The sequence below is a fragment of the Mobula hypostoma genome, chromosome 9 (genome assembly GCF_963921235.1).
Source record: "Mobula hypostoma chromosome 9, sMobHyp1.1, whole genome shotgun sequence".
Taxonomy (NCBI): domain Eukaryota; kingdom Metazoa; phylum Chordata; class Chondrichthyes; order Myliobatiformes; family Myliobatidae; genus Mobula; species Mobula hypostoma.
Window position 1 is genome coordinate 104,000,111 of NC_086105.1, and position 20,442 is coordinate 104,020,552.

At 42.0% G+C, this 20,442-nt stretch overlaps 1 long non-coding RNA gene across 1 annotated transcript in view; it reads right to left on the reverse strand.

Moving 5' to 3' along the window:
• LOC134351338 (uncharacterized) overlaps window positions 1-2,339 on the reverse strand; it is a 65,605-nt gene extending 63,266 nt beyond the window's left edge. Inside the window, exon 1 of the long non-coding RNA XR_010019127.1 lies at window positions 2,260-2,339. This is a non-coding gene — a long non-coding RNA (uncharacterized LOC134351338). The remainder of the gene's footprint in view (window positions 1-2,259) is intronic.
• Window positions 2,340-20,442: the final 18,103 nt, after the last annotated feature.

Consider the following 20,442-nt stretch of genomic DNA (forward strand, 5'->3'; position numbering starts at 1 on the left):
TTTGTAGTCTTCTGCACTCTGGGATGATCTTTCATCGATCCTGTTATAGTTACTATTCTATAGATTTGCTGAGTATGCCCACAAGAAAATGAATCTCAGGGTTGTATATGGTGACATATACTGTATATGTATTTTGATAATAAAATAAATGTTGAACTTTGAACTTTATGTAAAAAAATTGCTCCATTTTCATTGTAAAGGTCAAAAGAAGAATCTTTTTAGAAATGAAGTAAATCTTTCAAGCTATGTTAGGACATATATTCAGAGATGGATACCTCAATCCTTGTCAGGACACACTTGCATTATTCTAGTATTGCATATTTAGTAACACTGCTTTTGTGTATTCAATATCTAAGTAAAGCTGATTTGGTTTTAGCCTGCATTCATTTTGCTAATGATGTAGTGCATTCCCTATACCAAAGACAGTAAGAAAATCAAGTCTCGCAGGACTCAGTGACTACACACAACTGTAGGGTAGTTTTGACATGTAGGAGATATGATCTATCAATGGAAACTGACTGTTAGTTTCAAAAGCTCGGAGAAAATTTGAACAAAACCATGACAATAAAGCAAGAAAGACACACTGGATGCAGTCTTCTATTCAACATTAATTGAAGAACAAGTAAAAACATTAATAAAAGGCTAGATCAATCAGGTAGAAAACATACAAGTCAAAGTGAAACGATTAACTTAAGTGGTAGGTTAATGTACCTGAGGGGCTATTAAATTAACCATAGGGCTTGAGTAAGAAAAGGTCACTGACACTGTGATTGAAGTAAATGAGGAGCTGCATTCATAGCCTTGTCACAATTGGTTTCCCATGCACTGTGCATAGACGATTTCAAGAACAGAACAGATAATTGGCAAAGCTCCCTCCTATTAACACATTTGGAAAATGACCGCCTTGGTTTCCTCCTAAGAACCAGTAACAATATTGAGGGTGATGGCCAATGACTTACAAAGTCAAATAATGAGAACCACTTGAAAATTCCTAGTAGAAGTTAGGTTTCCCCAGCCACCCGCGCCTCCCCCATGTGGAAGTGAAATTGTATGATAAATTTGAATTACACAACATTGTTACCAAGTCAGCCAAGTTAAGTTGTTCATCACAACATACTGATGTGAAGTCTAACTAGTCAGTGTGCTGGTAATAGAGTGAGTTTGTTCTGAATATGAGAATGATACTGTTGTCCGGAAACACATTCCCACACAGTAGCTCTAAACTAGCTACAGAGTAGTGTCACCACTTTGTGGTCTGCCTCTGAAATTCATTCTCATTCCATTAATTACACTGAAGTTGAGGTGAATTTTTGGAGAGTACGCTTTTAGGTATCACACAGTGTTCATGGAAATTGCAGCACAGAAGCAGGCTGTTTGGCCCAAATGATCTTTGTCAGTGTTTTTACATCATATGATTCTCTTCCCACTTGAACTTATCTAATCCTGTCAGCATAACCTTACATTCCTTTTGCCCCCCCCCCCATGTACTTTTCATCTTCTTCCTAACTGTGTCTATTCTAAACAAAGATTGGGACATTGCAGACAGTGCAAAAGATGACCAAAGGATACAGCAGGATATAAATCTGTTGCAGGTTTATCTGTTGAAGCTTAATCTGACGAAGTGTGAGGTGTTGCAGTTTGAGAGCCCAGATGTAATAGAACAGTACATGGTCAACGGCAAAACCCTTGACAGTAACAATGTGCAAAGGGATTGTAGAAGCCACATACACTGTATTACGCATTTATTATGTTTATTATGGTAACTAGTCACATTAGTGGGGGGGGGGGGGGTGTCCTGTCCTCTTCACATGCCTTGCATGAATTGACAGGCAGATAAACTCCATCCCCAATCATCACACTGACAAAGACGTTCCAAGTTGACTTTCTTTAATATAGCAACTGGCAGTAGGGTAAAACTGACAGAAAGAAAAACATACAATCAAAAGGTGTCCAAATTCCCATTATGGTTAAGTAAAAGGCAGGCATTAAGTATATCACAAATGATACAAAATAATACACAAGATACTGTATACATATAAGTACCAAATATATCATAAAGATAGGCCACTGGTAAGCAAGATATTGCTACATACAATGTATCTTATGCACATTTTCTCACTACAGGTTAGCCAGAACATGTGGCCTGCATGAATATTCCATCTGTATTTTATTTGCACACAAACCATTCAAATATCTCTGATTTGTGGAAATATGCATATACATCAATAAATAATAAACCCAAAGATTACTTTTACATACCGACGATGCTTTCAAAGACCTGAACATCAGGATGATGTCGAATGAAAAGGCACAAGCTGTCCCTCAGCTCTACATGGAGAACTGTCTCGACACCTACTGATGATGTCATCAACTAGAGACACAGATCACATGACCTAAATGACTGCTATACAAAACTACCAGCAAAGGGTGCTAAATGACAAATAAAATAACTGACTTAAGGCAGCACAGGGGGATTGGTGAAAGTGAAGGGAATAAATTACATATTCTTGCTGATTTCATGGCAGTTTGTGGCTTGCGACTGGTGGAGATCATATCTTTGCTGACAATCTTGAATCACGTCAAGACTGTGTGTTTACTAATGGCTACTAAAGGACTGAAATAAGAAATTCGACTCTTTGGAACAATCATTTCATTGGAGCTAAGGATGCATCATGAAAGTATAATAACCCCATGGCAGTTGAGGGCTAGTGACACTTGTTTTGACTTCGGAAGAGTTTTTACCACTACAGTGATCTTGGGATTCAAGCATATATTCCATGAAAGTGGCTGCACAGTTTGATCAGTTGGTAAAAAAATGCATACAGCATGCTTGACTTTATTAGTCGAGGCACTAAGATTAAGAGTCAGAGAGTTATGTTGCATTATCTTAAAACTCAAGTTCAGCCATATCTGGAGTATTTCATTCAATCCCAGTCACCCCATTATTGGAAGTATGTGAAGGATTTGGAGAATGCATGAGAGGTTTAGCGGGATACTGCCTGGATTAGAGAGCGTGCTCTACAGGGAGTGGTAGGACTGCTTTGGGTTGTTTCCACTAAAGTGGGGAGACTGATGGGGGGAGACCTGATAAGACTGTGAAAGCCCTAGGCAGAGTAGACAGCTAGTATTATTCCCCATGGTTGAAAAGTCTAATCCTAGAGAGCACAGCATCTAAGGTGAGAGGGGTAACTCCAACAGAGACGTCCAAGGCAAGTTGTTTACACGGAGAGTGCTGGGTCTCTGGAATGCGCTGCTGGGGTGGTAGTGAGGCAATAAAATAGAGGTAATTATGGGGTTCTTAGGGCCGTGGATAAGCAGAGGGGCAGAGACATTGTGCTTTCAGAAGGGATGTATTTAGTGAGGTGTTTAATTACCAGTTTTATTAGGTGAGCATAAAAATGAGGGCCGTAGCGCCTTTTCCTGTACTACACTTTTCCATGTTCTGTGCTCTGTTTCCGTTACTCCATCTGTCCATGTTAATTCAACATTTTAACTATTCTTTCATCTGAATTCATTTTTGGATTATAGTGATTAGCTTATGTCACTGGACAACAAAGATTTTGCTTCATGAATTCTTTTGGGGATATATTATGGATTTTGGGCTGATCATGAAAAAAACCATGAAATTTCCCAATTATGCACCATTTTTTGAAATTGCCTATTTTTGTTATTTAAGTTCATAATTCAAATCAGAATAACTGGTGCCAAGATTAAGGAAGGAATTTTTGCTGGTCCTCAAATCAAACAGGTCATGGCAGGCAACATGAAGAACTTCCAGTGGGACTGGAGAAAATCACATGGAAAGCATTCAAGGATGTTGCTGAAAATTTTCTTGGCAACGACAGAGCACCAAACTACGTGCAACTGGTTGACAACATGCTTCAAAGAAACAAAACCATGAAGTGCAACATGTCACTAAGATTCATTTTCTGTATTCCCATTTAGACTTCTTCCCTGCAAATCTTGGCACTGTCAGTGATGAGCATGGTGAAAGGTTTCACCAGGACATTGCAGTCATGGAGAAACGATATCAGGGCAACTGGAATCCATCAATGCTGGCTGATTATTATTGGACACATAAACAAGAGGCCTCAGACACTGAGTACAAATGAAAACCAGCAACAAAACATTTTTAGGTTAAATGAACTATTACAAAGCGTCAGCACTGTTATGCAATTAATTGCATGATATTCAGTAAAAGTTAATTTCTTGTTTCTTCAAAGTCCTACATGACGCAAAAGGTCTGAAATTATATTTGTGTTCAGCTTCAAGCGGTCTATCATAAACAAAAAAAGATTCTGAGGAAGCAATACTTATGAAAAATGTTGCTGTCTAGTGTATTTATTTCTCCTTGTTTTGCATTCTCTCACACAGAATAGTGTGAACAAATTCCTTTATAACTTTGAAGAGCTCTGCTAGGCAATTCCACAGCAGTCACTTTGTTGGTCAAAAGAGATCTAGGTGGAAGAAAGAATGTGGCAGCATTCAAGGCAGTTCAAAAGAAATTTGCTACACTAATTCCTGAGATGAAGCAATTTTCCTATCAAGAGAAGCTAAATAGGTTTGTTTTGTGTTCTTTGGAGTTTAGAAGAATGATCCTTATTGAAATTTATCAGATCTTAAGAAGGCATGAGGGAGCAAACGTTACGATGATTTCACCAGATGAACAATGGATTATAGTTTAAAGATAAGGGGCCAGCTATTTAAAACATAGGTATGTAGACATTACTTATTGCAGAAGCTGGTGCCTGTATTTGCTTGGTCTCACTCTTGCGTTTGCTTGCCGGTCCCAGAGGAAGGTGTCTGCAGTTGAATGGTCCTTTTCGTCCTCTCTCTTGATGCTGCTGGTGGATGGTGCCAGAGTCTTAGTTCTTGGGCAAGGTCTAATTGATGTGGTTTGTGGTTGGACTCTATAGCTCATGTTATGATGTGTTTCTGGTCTCTGCTTACTCTTTATTTTTATTGCTATTTTGTGTAATTTTGATCTGGGCAGACTGGCTGGAATCAACCTGGTGAATGCCCTCTGCACCGCCTCCAAAGCCAGTATACCCTTTCTCAAGTAAGGAGACTAGAACTGCACACAGAACTCCAGGTGTAACCTCACCAGTACCCTATACAGTTGCAGCATAACCTCCCTGCTCTTAAATTCAATCCCTCCAGCAATGAAGGCCAATATTTTATTTGTCTTCTTGATAGCCTGCAGTACCTGCAAACCAACCTTTTGCGATTCATGCACAAGCACTCCTAAGTCCTTCTGCAATCTTTTACCATTTAAATAATAATCCGATTTTCCATTCGTCCTTCCGAAGTGAATGATCTCGCATTTACCAGCAGTGCACTCTATCTGCCAGACCCTTGCCCACTCACTTAACCTACCTATACCTCTCTGCAGATTCTCTGTATCCTCTGCACAGTTTGCTATTCCACTCAATTTAGTGTCATCAGTAAACTTAGATACACTACACTTGGACCCCTCTTGCAGATCGTTAATGTATATTGTGAACAGAACTGACCCCTGCGGCACACCACTCACCACCGATTGCCAACCAGAGAAACACCCATGTATCCCAGCTCTCTGCTTTTTTTTGGTTAACCATTTCTCTATTCATGCTAATACATTACCCCCAACTCCATGCATACTTATCTTTTGTATAAGTCTTTTACGTGGCACCTCATCGAGCGCCTTCTGGAAATCCAAGTAAATAACTTTCATCTGTTCCCCTTTATCCAGTGTGCTTATTATATCCCCAAAGAACACCAGTGAGTTTGTCAAGATTTTCAGGGCTCCGAGGGTCTGGGCTTTCTGAGAGCACAGTTCAAAGTCCTGCTGGAGCCCAGGAGGTGTCGGGCATGCAACACAGACTCCATCCAAAACTGGTGACAATTGCAAACAGCTAATTTGGGCAAGGAAGATTCAGTCTCATAGGACCAGGACTGTTGTCTGACCAAGGTTATTTTTAATTTCATCATAACCTCTCGCTTTCTGAATTTTATTCCTTTGCAGATGTCCCTATATAATGAGACATTTCATTTGATAACTTGTCAATGATCGTGTACACTTTTACAACTACATCACACTTATTTTCCAGAACTACAGGGCCATGTTACCATCCGTGTCCATATTTTCTGACCATTGCATTGAACTGGATTGGAGAATTATGCATCCATTCTCCAAGGGTGAGGGGCCTCTCTAATTTATTCTGTGGAGCAGGTAAGTGACAAGGGAATCACAGGGGAGTTGATGTCAATGAGAGAGAGGATAGGTTGCAGGATTACAATGATAAAAGAGGGGAAGTGACTGCTCAAACTCCTGTGCTGGAAGCCACTGTAGACCTGATGAGACAAATGGCCTCCTTCTGTGTCATTATAAATAAATGGGTCGGTGTCAGCCATGGGTTTTGAACTTATTTTTTTGACTCCTAACATCTTCACTTATCGAAGTAAGAATGACAATGGTTGCAACATCAATCTCACAGTACACCTTTTCCCACTCTCCACCAGTCTGACGTCAGTTCCCATAATGTAGTTTCTGTTCTGGATCCAGCTAGCTATCCATTCTCCTACTTCTCCAATGTGTGTATTAATTGTCACGTAAGGTGGTGAAGATCTTTTGAAACCTTGTTTCATTCCTAATATGCTTATAACAGTTCAATAAATTTAGGACATTTGCGCAAAGCATTTGCTTCCATTTTAATATTATACTTTTTTATTATGCTCTGGCTTCAAGTGATTCTCTATTATGTCTTTCAGTAAAGATTTTATTATTATGTGTATATTCTACAGTAAACTGGACTAAAATCATTTGTAATTATATGAGTCCCATTTGCTATCAGTCAGTCCTCAAACACTGGACTCTTCTCTGAGTTTATAAACACATAATGCATCGTGGATAAGCTACTGTGCAGTCAGTGATGTGAATTTGAATTCCACCATGGCAACTGGGAGATTTACAGCAAGTTCAAGTAATTGAATAAATGTGAAACTTAAAAAATAAATATATTATTTGTGATGCTGAATCACTGTTTGAATGCCCATGAACTTCCCTACCGCTAATGCAGCATGGGAAGTGAAATCTGCCATTATTAATTGTCCTGCCTATATATATGACTCCAGATCCAACAAAATCATTGGTGTTTAACTACCTCACGAGTTCCGGAGCAAGTATAAATAATCAACAAATTTTGACTTTGACAGTGATCTGAATAGCCTTTAAATTGTGAAACAAAAACATAGAATTTTTACAACAGAGGTCATTGTAATTTGGTCCATAAAGTCTGTGATGGTTCCTACTACTTATTAGTTTATTATGATTAACATTGTTCTTATTATTATTTATTTTTTCTCATCTCAAACTGGTATCCAGATAGGACACCACGTGTGTAGAAAAGTTGCTGTACCAAGCTGTTTTTCATCCAGATAGGACACTTTCTGTGGTGCACTGATCAAAATTGGTGAGGGTCAAAGGGACATACCATATTTCTATAGACCCCTGAGGAAATTAGAGCCACTAGTGAGCTTTCTTGGCCATGACATCAACATGGTTCAATTAGGAAAGGCTATCGGTAATGTTAACTCCTCAGAACTTGAAACTTTCAAGCAACCTCAGCACTATTGATAAAAACAGGGACGTATGCCCTGTCCTCCTTCCTGAAGTCGATAGTCAGCTCATTTGTTTTTCTGACATTGAAGGAGGTAATGTTGTCATACTACATTGCTCCCTATCTTCTTCCAGTACACTGACTCATCATTATTCTGTCATGGTCCGGTCCGTGAAGTCCGCATTCCGGTTCACGGTCCGGTCCATCGACCCTTGCTCCAGGTTTTCCTGTCTACCCTGTTTCTGTTCCTGTTGAGCACTAATTGAGGCAGCTGATGCTTGTTGGGGCTGGCTGCATAAATACCTCCAGAGACCAGTGTGTGGCTGCTGGATTGTTCTTGTCCTTACTCCTTGTATCCCTTCCCCTGCCTGAAGCCTCGCCTTGTATTGTCAGTAATTCTCGCCTTGCCTGAAGTTCTTGTCTCGCCTTGCATTGCCTGAAGCCTTGTCCTGGAGGCATCCAGTATCTAGCTCCCTTCCTGTCCCTTTCCTCCACTGGGTAAGTCAAGCCGTCTTGCCGTTACCCTACGGTTGGTTCTGTCCCATCCTGTCCCTTGCCTCCGTCGGGTAAGCCAGGCCGTCTTGCCGTTATCTACAGTTGGTTCTGTCCCTTCCTGTCCTTTGCCTCCATTGGGTAAGCCAGGCCGTGTTGCCATTACCCTGTGGTGGGTTCGGTCACTTCCTGTCCCTTGCCTCCGTCGGGTGGAGATCCGCGCCCTGCCCAGGAGGAGCTTCAAGACCCCAAGCCTCTAGCCAAGCCTCACCCCAAGCCAAGCCTCAAGCCTCTACTCTCAAGCCTCGCCTCAAGTCTCTAGTCTCAAGTCTTTTGTCTCCAGCCTCGCCTCAAGTCTGAAGACTCCAGCCTCGTCCTGCCTGCCAGCCAAGTCACGTCCTTGCATAGATCTGGAGTTCGAGCCAGAGGCAAGACCCAGGTTCTGGGTCCTTGTCCAGTCTCTGGCTCAGAGTCCAAGCTCTGGCTCCTAGCTCTCTTGTCCAGTCCTGTTCCGGGTTCCCGGTTTTCGTGTCCATGTCCTAGCCCTCACCCTGTATCCTAGTCCTGTCCCTAGTACTTCAGTGTCTGTGTCTTGCACTTGGGTCCGTTCCCAGCCACCATCTTATGACATATTTGAGATACATCCCACTATGGAGGTGTCACCTGATACCTTGTAAATGGAGTTAAAGCACAATCTGGCTATGCATTCGTGAGTATACAGTGAATAGAGGAAAAGGTTAAGGACACAACATTGTGGGGCACAGTGTGGAGAATAGTCATGGTAGAGGTGTTGCTGCCCATCTTTAATAATCATGGTTTATGGTCAGGAAGTTAAAGATTCAGTTGCAGAGGGTATTGTTAATCCCCAGGTTCTGCAAATGTCTATCAATTCCCTTTTGAAGACACTGATTTATCTTGTTTCAGGATATGAATTCTAGCTCATAAAAACTGTCTAAAAAAACTTACTGCTAACATCCTACTTTGTAAATTTAGCCCAGACTATTAACCATGCAGCCCCTGGTCCATGAACCATACACTAATGAAAACAGCTTCCTTCTATGTACTCTCTCTAATATAGTCATGATTTTATATCCTACACTACTATCAAATTGGTTCTCTGCTTCTTGTTTGCTCTGAGAACACCTTCAGTTGCTCCAGTCAAAACTTGGAGCTGAAATCCCTCAACCCTAGAGCTATTGTAGTAGATTACATTATTAAATTAAATATATTATAGTATTCCTACTAGCTCTTCCGTAATTACATTTAATGTGTTTTGATGCAACCCATCTGGATGAAGGTTTTATTCTCTATGTTTTAGTGTACTGATTATCTGTCACTTGTCTAGCTTAAGTATCAGAATATCATTCCAGTTTCGATATCGCAATGTCATTTACATTACAGTACTTCCTTTTTAATATTGCAATTTTGTTATTCAGAAGTGAATTTTACTCAAAAGGATATTAAATAAATCCATTGTTTCCTTTAGACTTAATGTATAAACTGAAGTAAAGTTCTCTTGGACATTTCTCATTGAAAAAGTAATCAATTTAGTTAAAATATTGTACATGCACAATACCATAAATTGCTGAATGAAGTAAATTTCAAAATAATATAATAAAGATGCTAGCAATATAGATTTAAGTAAATGAACATTGATCTGAGATGCTTGTGGAGCTTTTTAGGTAGAGGTGGAGTGAAGGGTCAAGCAGTGAAATTGATAGATCAAAGGGGAAAGTTTGTGCACTTCTGGGTTCTCAAAGATCAACGATTCAAAGAAAATTTATGCATGTGGTATACATCTCTGAAATTTGTCTTCCTCACAGACAGCCACAAAACAGAAAACCTTGGAACTTGTCCAACGAAAAACATCAAACCTCCCAACATGCAAAAAAAACACTAATTGTGCAAACAGTGAAAAATGAGCGAAAGACACAGAAGAAAAAACACAAAATCAAAGAAAGAGTCTAGGCATATTCAGTTCAGCTCAGTGTGCGTTACCGAGCTGCCCCAGTTCAAAGTCGCCCAAAATAGCAACTAAAAAAGGAGCAACCAGAAACCGAAAACATATCTTAATATGAACTACAGAGCTTAATCCACAAGCCACATCGATTAAACCTTGCCCAAGACCCAGTTCCTCCAACAGCTTCATGGGAGAGAGAGATTACTTGAATACAGACTCCTTCCTTTGGGAGCAGCAAGAGAGAGGGAAAGGGAGACCATCACACGCAGGCACCTTCGCAAGAGGCAGGTAGACCGTGCTGAATGCTCGCTCACCTTCCGCACTCGTTTCAGTAAGATCTATCTTCCTCAGCGCTTTAATCCGTAAGATTGGCAAGAAATGCAGTCGATTACGGGCTCACGCCCTATCTCCAGGCTCCTTGGCCCCTCAGAGACAGCAAAGTGCCATATCGCTCAATCGGCCCAAAACCACATCATCAAACTGTAGGTCACAGGCTCCAACAGTAGCAGAACCATATTGGAAAGAAAAAGATGTGAACGAAGTAACTCATGAACCACCTAGAGGATGTTGCCCTTGGTTATTTTGTTCGCTGGTACCATTTTCTTCCAGAATTAATCTGCCTGCCTCTCTCGAAAAATTACTCAAGAACTAGCTCCCGTCTTCAACCCTCCTCTTCTTCATGGACACCCCGCTCTGGTTTTCTGCCTGCTCTGGATCTCTTTATTGCTAACTGCCGACGGGACATCAACCGTCTCGACTTCACTGCATCTTGTTCCCATTCCAACCTCACTCCTTCTGAACGCTTTGCTCTCCACTCCCTCTGCACTAATCCTAACCTTACTATTAAACCCGCTGATAAGTGGGGTGCTGTTGTAGTCTGGTGTACTGACCTCTACCTTGCCGAGGCACAGCGACAACTCGCGGATACCTCCTCTTATTTACCCCTCGATCGTGAACCCACTAAGGAGTACTAGGCCATTGTCTCCCACACCATCACCGACTTTATCTGCTCAGGGGATCTCCCATCCACTGCTACCAACTTTATAGTTCCCACACCTTGCACTTCCCGTTTCTACCTCCTACCCAAGATCCACAAACCTGCCTGTCCTGGCAGACCTATTGTCTCAGCTTGCTCCTGCCCCACCAAACTCGTTTCTGCATACCTCGACACGGTTTTAACCCCCCCTTGTTCAATACCTTCCTACTATGTTCGTGACTCTTCTCAAGCTCTTAAACTTTTCGATGATTTTAAGTTCCCTGGCCCCCACCACTTTATTTTCACCATGGATGTCCAGTCCCTATATACTTCCATCCCCCATCAGGAAGGTCTCAAAGCTCTACGCTTCTTTTTGGATTCCAGACCTAATCAGTTCCCCTCTACCACCACTCTGCTCCGTCTAGCGGAATTAGTCCTTACTCTTAATAATTTCTCCTTTGGGTCCTCCCACTTCCTCCAAACTAAAGGTGTAGCTATGGGCACCCGTATGGGTCCTAGCTATGCCTGCCTTTTTGTTGGCTTTGTGGAACAATCTATGTTCCGTACCTATTCTGGTATCTGTCCCCCACTTTTCCTTCTCTACATCGACAACTACATTGACGCTGCTTCCTGCACGCATGCTGAGCTCATTGATTCCATTAACTTTGCCTCCAACTTTCACCCTGCCCTCAAGTTTACCTGGTCCATTTCCAACACCTCCCTCCCCTTTCTAGATCTTTCTGTCTCTATCTCTGGAGACAGCTTATCCACTGATGTCTACTATAAGCCTACTGACTCTCACAGCGATCTGGACTATTCCTCTTCTCACCCTGTCTCTTGCAAAAATGCCATCCCCTTCTCACAATTCCTCCGTCTCCGCCGCATCTGCTCTCAGGATGAGGCTTTTCATTCCAGGACGAGGGAGATGTCCTCCTTTTTTTAAAGAAAGGGGCTTCCCTTCCTCCACCATCCAATCTCAAACGCATCTCCCCCACTTCACGTACATCTGCTCTCACTCCATCCTCCCGCCACCCCACTAGGAATAGGGTTCCCCTGGTCCTCACCTACCACCCCACCAGCCTCCGGGTCCAACATATTATTCTCCATAACTTCCGCCACCTCCAACAGGATCCCACCACTAAGCACATCTTTCCCTCCCTCCCTCTCTCTGCTTTCCACAGGGATCGCTCCCTACGTGACTCCCTTGTCCATTTGTCCCCCACATCCCTCCCTGCTGATCTCCCTCCTGGCACTTATCCTTGTAAGCGGAACAAGTGCTACACATGCCCTTACACTTCCTCCCTTACCACCATTCAGGGCCCCAGACAGTCCTTCCAGGTGAGGCGACACTTCACCTGTGAGTCAGCTGGGGTGATATACTACGTCTGGTGCTCCTGATGTGGCCTTCTATATATTGGCGAGACCCGACGCAGATTGGGAGATCATTTTGCTGAACATCTATGCTCTGTCCGCCAAAGAAAGCAGGATCTCCCAGTGGCCACATATTTTAATTCCACATCCCATTCCCATTCTGACATATCTATCCACGGCCTTCTCTACTGTAAAGATGAAGCCACACTCAGGTTGGAGGAATAACACCTTATATTCCGTCTGGGTAGCCTCCAACCTGATGGTATGAACATTGACTTCTCAAACTTCCGCTAATGCCCCACCTCTCCCTCGTACCCCATCCGTCATTTATTTTTATACACACATTCTTTCTCTCACTCTCCTTTTTCTCCCCCTGTCCCTTTGACTATACCCCTTGCCCATACTCTGGGTTCTCCACACCCCGCCCCCCCCGTCTTTCTCCCTGGGCCTCCTGTCCCATGATCCTCTCATATCCCCTTTGCCTATCACCTGTCCAGCTCTTCGCTCCATCCCTCCCCCTCCTGTCTTCTCCTATCATTTTGGACCTCCCCCTCCCCCTCCCACTTTCAAATCTCTTACTAATTCTTCCTTCAGTTAGTCCTGACGAAGGGTCTCGGCCTGAAACGTCGACTGTACCTCTTCCTAGAGATGCTGCCTGGCCTGCTGTGTTCACCAGCAACATTGATGTGTGTAACTTTATTTTAACTTCTGTTCTTAAAATCCTTCTAACACTGAAAGTCATCACTGATTACTGAATTCACTTTGGAAATGCATTCTCTGTTTGGATCATCTTCCGTGCAATTTGAGCAATCCCACTACAATAGCTTCTTCCATCTTTTCAACTTGCTTGGTTCCCTTGACAAGTTGTCATTGAATTTCATGGACAACATAATCTAATGGTTTGAAACTATTGACACTTTCAGTTCATGAATTTTGCTGCATGTCTTTCATCCTTGCTATCTTTACTTTATTCAATGAATTGGGAATATTTTCATTGAGAATACTGTATTACAGACACCGAAATTTCCCAATTTTTGGTTTATCTTCACCATCTGAGCTGAGAGGTCCAATGTAAACAATAAGCGTTGAGTCTTGCTACTAAACTTTGATCCATGGTCTGTAGTCAGTGGCAAATATACAGCCTTCATTTTTTAGGAAAATTCATGAAAGTTGATAAGATGATTATAGCATTACCTAAAGTATGCAATATCTTGAAGCCAAGATTCTCTTTGCAATGATATTCTTTTCAAGCAGGGCCAGTACAGAGAAAAAAATCATTGTTAAGAAATTGTTCCAGTTATCCAAGCTTTCTTATTCAGTTACCAAATAATATGCACCCATACTTTTTGATGGCCCTTTAAGTCCTTGTTAACTCCGAATGTTCCAATGTTAAGGACTTGCATACAGTCTCCTCAATGTTTCTATCAAGCAGGAAAGCTAAGGTTCTTTTGGTGGGATCAGATTCTGGCACCATCATTTCATCTTTGAAAATATCTGTTCCTAATAGAAATAAAACCTCCATAAAAGCCCTGGAAAGACTTGCTTCAGGAAGTAGCTATCCTCCTTGATGATTTTCTTCAGACAGCCAGTTGAGAATCAATACTGCCGTCTTGTTGGTGTTACGATTTCGTAACATACCAGCAGCAAGAAATGACAAATTGAGTCAGGTTTTAGTATTAAAACCACTATATTTATTTACATCTACTCAAAAACATAGAAAATTAAATAAACTACTTTCTTAAACAGAAGTTAATAGTGTTATGTGTCTATAGCTCCCTTACAGTCAAACTTAGAACCCGTCCTTTACAAATCTTACTCAATCACGATCAGAGAGTCCCAGTAATTCATGAAGTAGGTGAGAAGAGAGTCTTGTGGATTCACAGTGCAGCAATGAGATGATCACGACGAATTCCAAAGATTCCACGGCTAGCGAACGAGGAAACAGTTACCGAAGATCCCAGCCGAGGAATACTGTTCCGACGTCCACGAAGAGCAATTTCACAAAGTGACTGTCATGAAATCCACACCCATAGATCGTATGAAGGACAGACACGTCTCCACAATGCACAGTGTGCCACTGATTAACCCAATCCTTTGGGTATGGTTAAGCATTAGACTTTACCCTTCTCAATCGTGAGCTGTTCCTTGATAGCTCGATGTCTGCAGTCTTCACTCACTCTCTCTCTTTCCTTCAACTCCTCCTCAACACTATGACCACATTTCTTTTATACCGTCGACATACGTCATAAGATAACGCTCACAGAAACGAAACTGTGGACTCCCAGTAAAAGGAAACTGGGGACTCGTGACGCCCACAGTAAACGAAACTATGGACTCCCAGGAAAACGAAACTGTGGACACGTAACTGTCATAAGGGGGCATTGGTGGCGGACCCAAATTCAAGACACAGATACTGAGGTACTAGGAACAGGAACAGACAAAGCTAAATGACGGGACAGGACGCAGACTAGGAGTAGGGACAGGACGCAGACTAGGAGTAGGGACAGGAACACAGACTAGGCTAGGGAAGCAGGACCAGGACCAGGGACTGGGAACAAGGAGCCTGGGCGTGGACTCCGAGCCAGAGACTGGACAAGGACCCAGAACCTGGATCTTGACTCGGCTCGGACCCCAAAATCAGGCGAAGACGTGACAAGGCGGCTTGGGTTCTTGGAGGCTCCGGTTCTTGGAGGCTACATAAGGACATGACAGGGCAAAGGTACTCCGAGGCAACTCCTGGGTAGGACATAGGACTCCTGGGCAGGACATGGGACTCCACCCCACAGAGGCAAGGACAGGGAGGGACAGGACCCACCGTAGGGTAACGGCAAACGGCCTGGCTTACCCGATGGAGGCGAGGGACAGAACCAAGCGCAGGGTAACAGCAAACGGCCTGGCTTACCTGACAGAGGCAAGGGACAGGAAGGGAGCTAGGTCTGGGGTGGCTCCAAGACTCGAGGTGGCCGGTAACCTCAGCAGGCTATGGAGCAGCCAAATCCATATCTCGATGACTGCACTAGCCTTCCACCAGTGGGTTGCTCCAAGGGGAGACTGACAAGACGACCCAGCACCCACACTCGATCCCAGGGCCACTTATATTCCCACCCCAAGATGAGTATCAGGTGCTTATGGTTAAGTCCAACTGAAACCAGGGACAGTTGAAAGACCCGAGTCCGGAGTCAGTGGACTGGACCGTGAATCGGAATGCGGCCTTCAGACCAGACCATGACAGTAACATTGGTCACTTTGATGTGATGCAATTTGCAATAGCTCTTACAATGTTGAATCTACTCTCTGTTAGCACTAAATGTTTCCATCTGCAAAGCTTCTTCAAGGTATCATATAAGCTTGTAGCTTTTGCACATATGAACATCACATAAAGAGAACCGATAGCTCAGATTTTGTTGTTTGATCTCGATAGCCAGAAGCCTTTCCATATTTTCCATAATGCTGCTTCAGATACAAATGATCTTGGTAGCACTTATGAGTGTCAAACTCCCAGCACTTACTTTGATTTTGTCAGTATTATCATGAATTATTCTTATCATTATGGGAGATTGTCCAAGTACCTTCCAATAACAACAGTCATTCTCTATCACCAAGACACCGCAACAATATTCATAATTTCCTTACTGTTATACTCACTACCATTATTTACTCGGAATCTTGAACATATTTAGAAAGCTCTGAAGAACTAACTAGCAATAAAACGTTTTTGATTATATCAAGTCATGTCAAGTCGCTTTTATTGTCATTTCAACCATAACTGCTGGTACAGTACACAGTAAAAATGAAACAATGATCCTCCAGGACCATGGTGCTACCTGAAACAACACAAAACTACACTAGACTACGTGAAACAACACAAAACTACACTAGACTACGTGAAACAACACAAAACTACACTACACTACCTGAAACAACACAAAACTACATTAGACTTCAGACCTACACGGGACTACATAAAGTGCACAAAACAGTGCAAGACAGTACAATAATTAATAAACAAGACAATAGGCCCAGTAAAGGACAAATTACAATATAATAATAAATGACGTAAATGTAAACAATGTTTTAGCAGGAATTGAGAAAAAAATGAGCAAAAATTGCAAAGGGAGTGGAGTGGTGTTCAGTTGAGTGTGTGTGTGTGTGTGTGTGTGTGTGTGTGTGTGTGTGTGTAGGTTGGTGTCAGACTAGACTCCGGGAATTGAGGAGTCTGGTCGTGAGAGCCTGAATGCTTTGGTACGTTTTGCCAGATGGCAGGAGGGAGAAGAGTTTGTATGCAGGGTGTGTGGGGTCCTTCACAATGCTGTTAGCTTTAAACTGCTTTATATGCTTTAAACTAGATGAAAATGATGGTGACACTAGGTGAGGAGTGTTGTTGGGGATGGTACATCACATCATAGCATCTACACTTTCCTTTGCACCTCTCATTCTTGAATTTTCTCCCCATTTCTTCTCACTTTTATTCCTTCTGTCAAAGCACATGACCATGCATTTCCCTACACTATACTCCATCCACCACTTCCTTTTCCCATTTCCCCAATCTTTCTGAGTCCTCCTGTAGACACCTTGGTTCCTCACCACTACCTGCTCCTCCACCTATCTTCATATTGCCTGCAAACTTGGCTAAAAAGTCATCAATTCCTACATCCAAATCAAAAGTTTGGTTTTTGCCTTCAAATTTCAAATGAAGGGTACAAAATGTTGTTGTGTATTTAATATTGCAGTAATATTTGAGTAATATTGTAAATATGTTCATTAAGTATTTTTTAAAATAATTCATTAAGGGTTATATGTAAATTGCATACGTGGTGACACCTCCACTTGATACATGCACACCTCGATTAAAGTTAGACTCACATTTCAAACTCCTGTGTCTTTCTTTTATTTAGTTTATTGTTTTGGAGTTCCAAAGCATAACAAGTGTGAAACTTAGTCCTTCAAGTATTTGCCAAGTTTTGCTAAGCTCCCTGAATAATGTCTCTTGAATTTGTGTCTCTTGGACAAGATTTGGCTCTTGCTGTGCAGTTCTGTTAGTTACCCTTCTGGGAAATATGCTTCCATGAACATAGTCTTGAAGCATGGCTGATCCTCATTGTGATACTCTCCAATGATGAATAGCCTTAAAAAAAACACACCAGTTAGAGTCATTTATGAAGCAGGATCACAAGAAACAAGATGTGGAAGGACGATCAGCATTGCAGGAGCTAGACTCCAACAAAAGACAGACATGAGTAAAGAAGGACAGAACAATACAGCATCAGAAAAGGCCCTTCATCCTACATGTCAGCCCCAAATGCGATACCAAATGAAAACTAAGTAACTTCTGCTTGAACATAGATCATTACAGCACAGTACAGACCCTTCACCCCACAGTGTTGTGCCAATCTTTTAACCTGCCCTGCTCTAAAATCAATCCAACCCTTACTTCCTCCTTAACCCCGCCCCCCCATGGACCAAACAATAATCACTTAACAGTAATAATGGCTTGAGATGACAGATTAAACCACACCCCACTGCATTGTTCTCAGTCTGGCTAAGACCATGCTTGTGGATGGAGATTCATTTGTTTGAACACCTGTTTGGTCTATTCTAAGTCAATTCTAATGGATGATTAGATAATGTATTGCAGGACAAATTAAACATCCTGCCTAGTTTCTTGGCAGTTCTGCTAAATAATTCAGATAGCGTCCACGGTTGGTTGGTATCATCCTGCTCAGGGCAGTTGTTTGATTGTGTTTCATTACCATGAGCAGAGTTTTGCCTGTTATTACCATTCACAGTATTCCCCTCTCCTCACAGTGTCAAGCAAACTGTGTGAGGCAGTAGAGATCAGAAAAAGCACCCCAGACTGTTTCGGTGGCTAGGAAGCTGAGGGTGATCTTCACACGGACCTCCATGGGCAGAGCAGCAAACACCACATGAAGTTGAGGGGACATGCATCCAGAGACCGTGCGGATGACGAAGAATGTAGCTGTCTCTTTAAATACCGCCGTTATTAGGATTTTCTCTATTTGCCACTCCTATTTCCTTAACCCGTTTCAGGCATTTCCCAAATAACAGATTTTCAATAGACTATCTTATTCTGATCTTGAATATAAATGTTACATTCATCACTTTCCAATTTGTTGGACAAACAAATCTAGGGAATTTTGGAAGAGCATATCTACTGTATGCGCTGTCTTTACGTTGACTTCCTTTAAACCGTAGATTGCAAATCATTGGGCTCTGGATGTTTATCCACTTTTCGTTCCACTTATTTGCCTGATACTTTATATTTACTGACAATTACCAGTAAATCCTGGCTTGTGCATCATGGCATCTTTGCTGCCTTCTAAAGGCTCCGTGTCCTGTTTTGCTAAAACCTGTCCTGCCAAGCAGCATCCACCCTGCCTAAGCATGCTCAGGCATACCTGAACAACATAGAAAACTTTCTGGCTTACATTGTTGGCAATATTTTAATTGGCTTGAATTATGAATTGAAATAACAAATATGGGCGACTTTAAAACAATGGTGCATGATAGGGATATTTCATTGTGATTTTCATGACTAGCAACCCCAAATCCGTAAGATACACCCAAAAGTATTCAGGAAGCAAAATCTTTGTTGCCCAGTGTAATGATTGCTTGAAGGTCTCTTTCCCTCTTATATACTGATTTTCAACAATTATTGAAATTGTTTTAGTTTATCCTAACAGAGATGTATGAAGTATTTGCTAATTTCTCTGCTGTTCCCTTATTTCTGATTATTAATTCCCCAGCACATTCTTTAAGGGATCAACATTACTTTAGTTGCTTCCTTTCTTGGTAATTGCTCATTTGTTTCTTATTTTTACATTTACAGTGAAAAGCTTTTGTTTGCGTGCCAAGAGAGGAAAATATATAGTGTTAAAGTTACAGAACAAGGCCATAGTGCAAGGCCCTTGGTGAAGAGGACTGAGAGATCATAAGTCTCTATTTATCATACAAGAGTTCTGTTATAGAATCTGATAACAGGAGTATGGACCAGGGTTTCTCAACTGGGGTTCCGTGAGAGATCGCTAGAGGTTCCGCAAGAGATCGTGATTAAAAATAAACATTGTTTTTTGAACTTTGCGCCGTGCTAGCGTTTGCAGTGGTAACCAGTAACCGAGCAGCCCCACTCGCGACCTCGTTTGAGGTCTCTCAGCCCAGTGTGGCAGTGTGCAGTAGGACTGTGTTTATTTGCTTGAGTCCATTCTCAATTTTTGATGAAAGATAGGGGAGGCTGTTGATAATTGGTGCTGCACAGAGGGGAGGATGGTAGGCTGTTGTGGAGCATGAGGTGCGTTTCCTGAGCACGAATAGACTCACCCAACTCCGACGGTGATGTCATCCTCTCCCTCCCAAATTACCTCCCCCAACTTCCCCTGTTGCGCCGCTGACTGGCTTATGGGAGCAGACAAACTCTCCCAGAGTAGTAGAAAATTAAAGGGAAATTTTTATTCTAAAGAAGGAATTTTTACATGCCGCAAATTAGCTGCTGGCCTGCCGCTTTGTTGTTGTTGTAAACATTGCAAAAGGTGGATTGTGTAGGTTAGAAGTGAATTGTATCGTGAAGTTTTCATATTTTTTGCAGTTTTCTCATTTAGTTATTTATCATGCTGTTTGTATTATGCAATAACAGACACAAAAAAAGTCTGTCTTTCCAATGAAAGCTACTTATCAATGGGTTTTACACAGACTGGTGATCCAAGTTGTCCTATTCCATTGTGCCTAGTCTGTGGCAAACAACTTACAAATGCAGCAATGGCTCCAGCAAAATTGAAAAGACACTTAACTACAAATCACAACCATATGACCTATAACAGTGCTGATTATTTTAAACGGCTATTGGAATCACAAAACAAACAGAGTAAGGCTTTCATTAATGAAGTCACAGTCAGTAAAAAGAGTCCAGGAGCCATTTATTTAGTAGCAGAACTTATTACCCATAAAAGGAAAAGTCACACAGTTGGTGAGAACCTAATAATGCCAGAATGTAAAATTATAGTGGGTAAAATGTTAGGACAAGATGCAGTAGA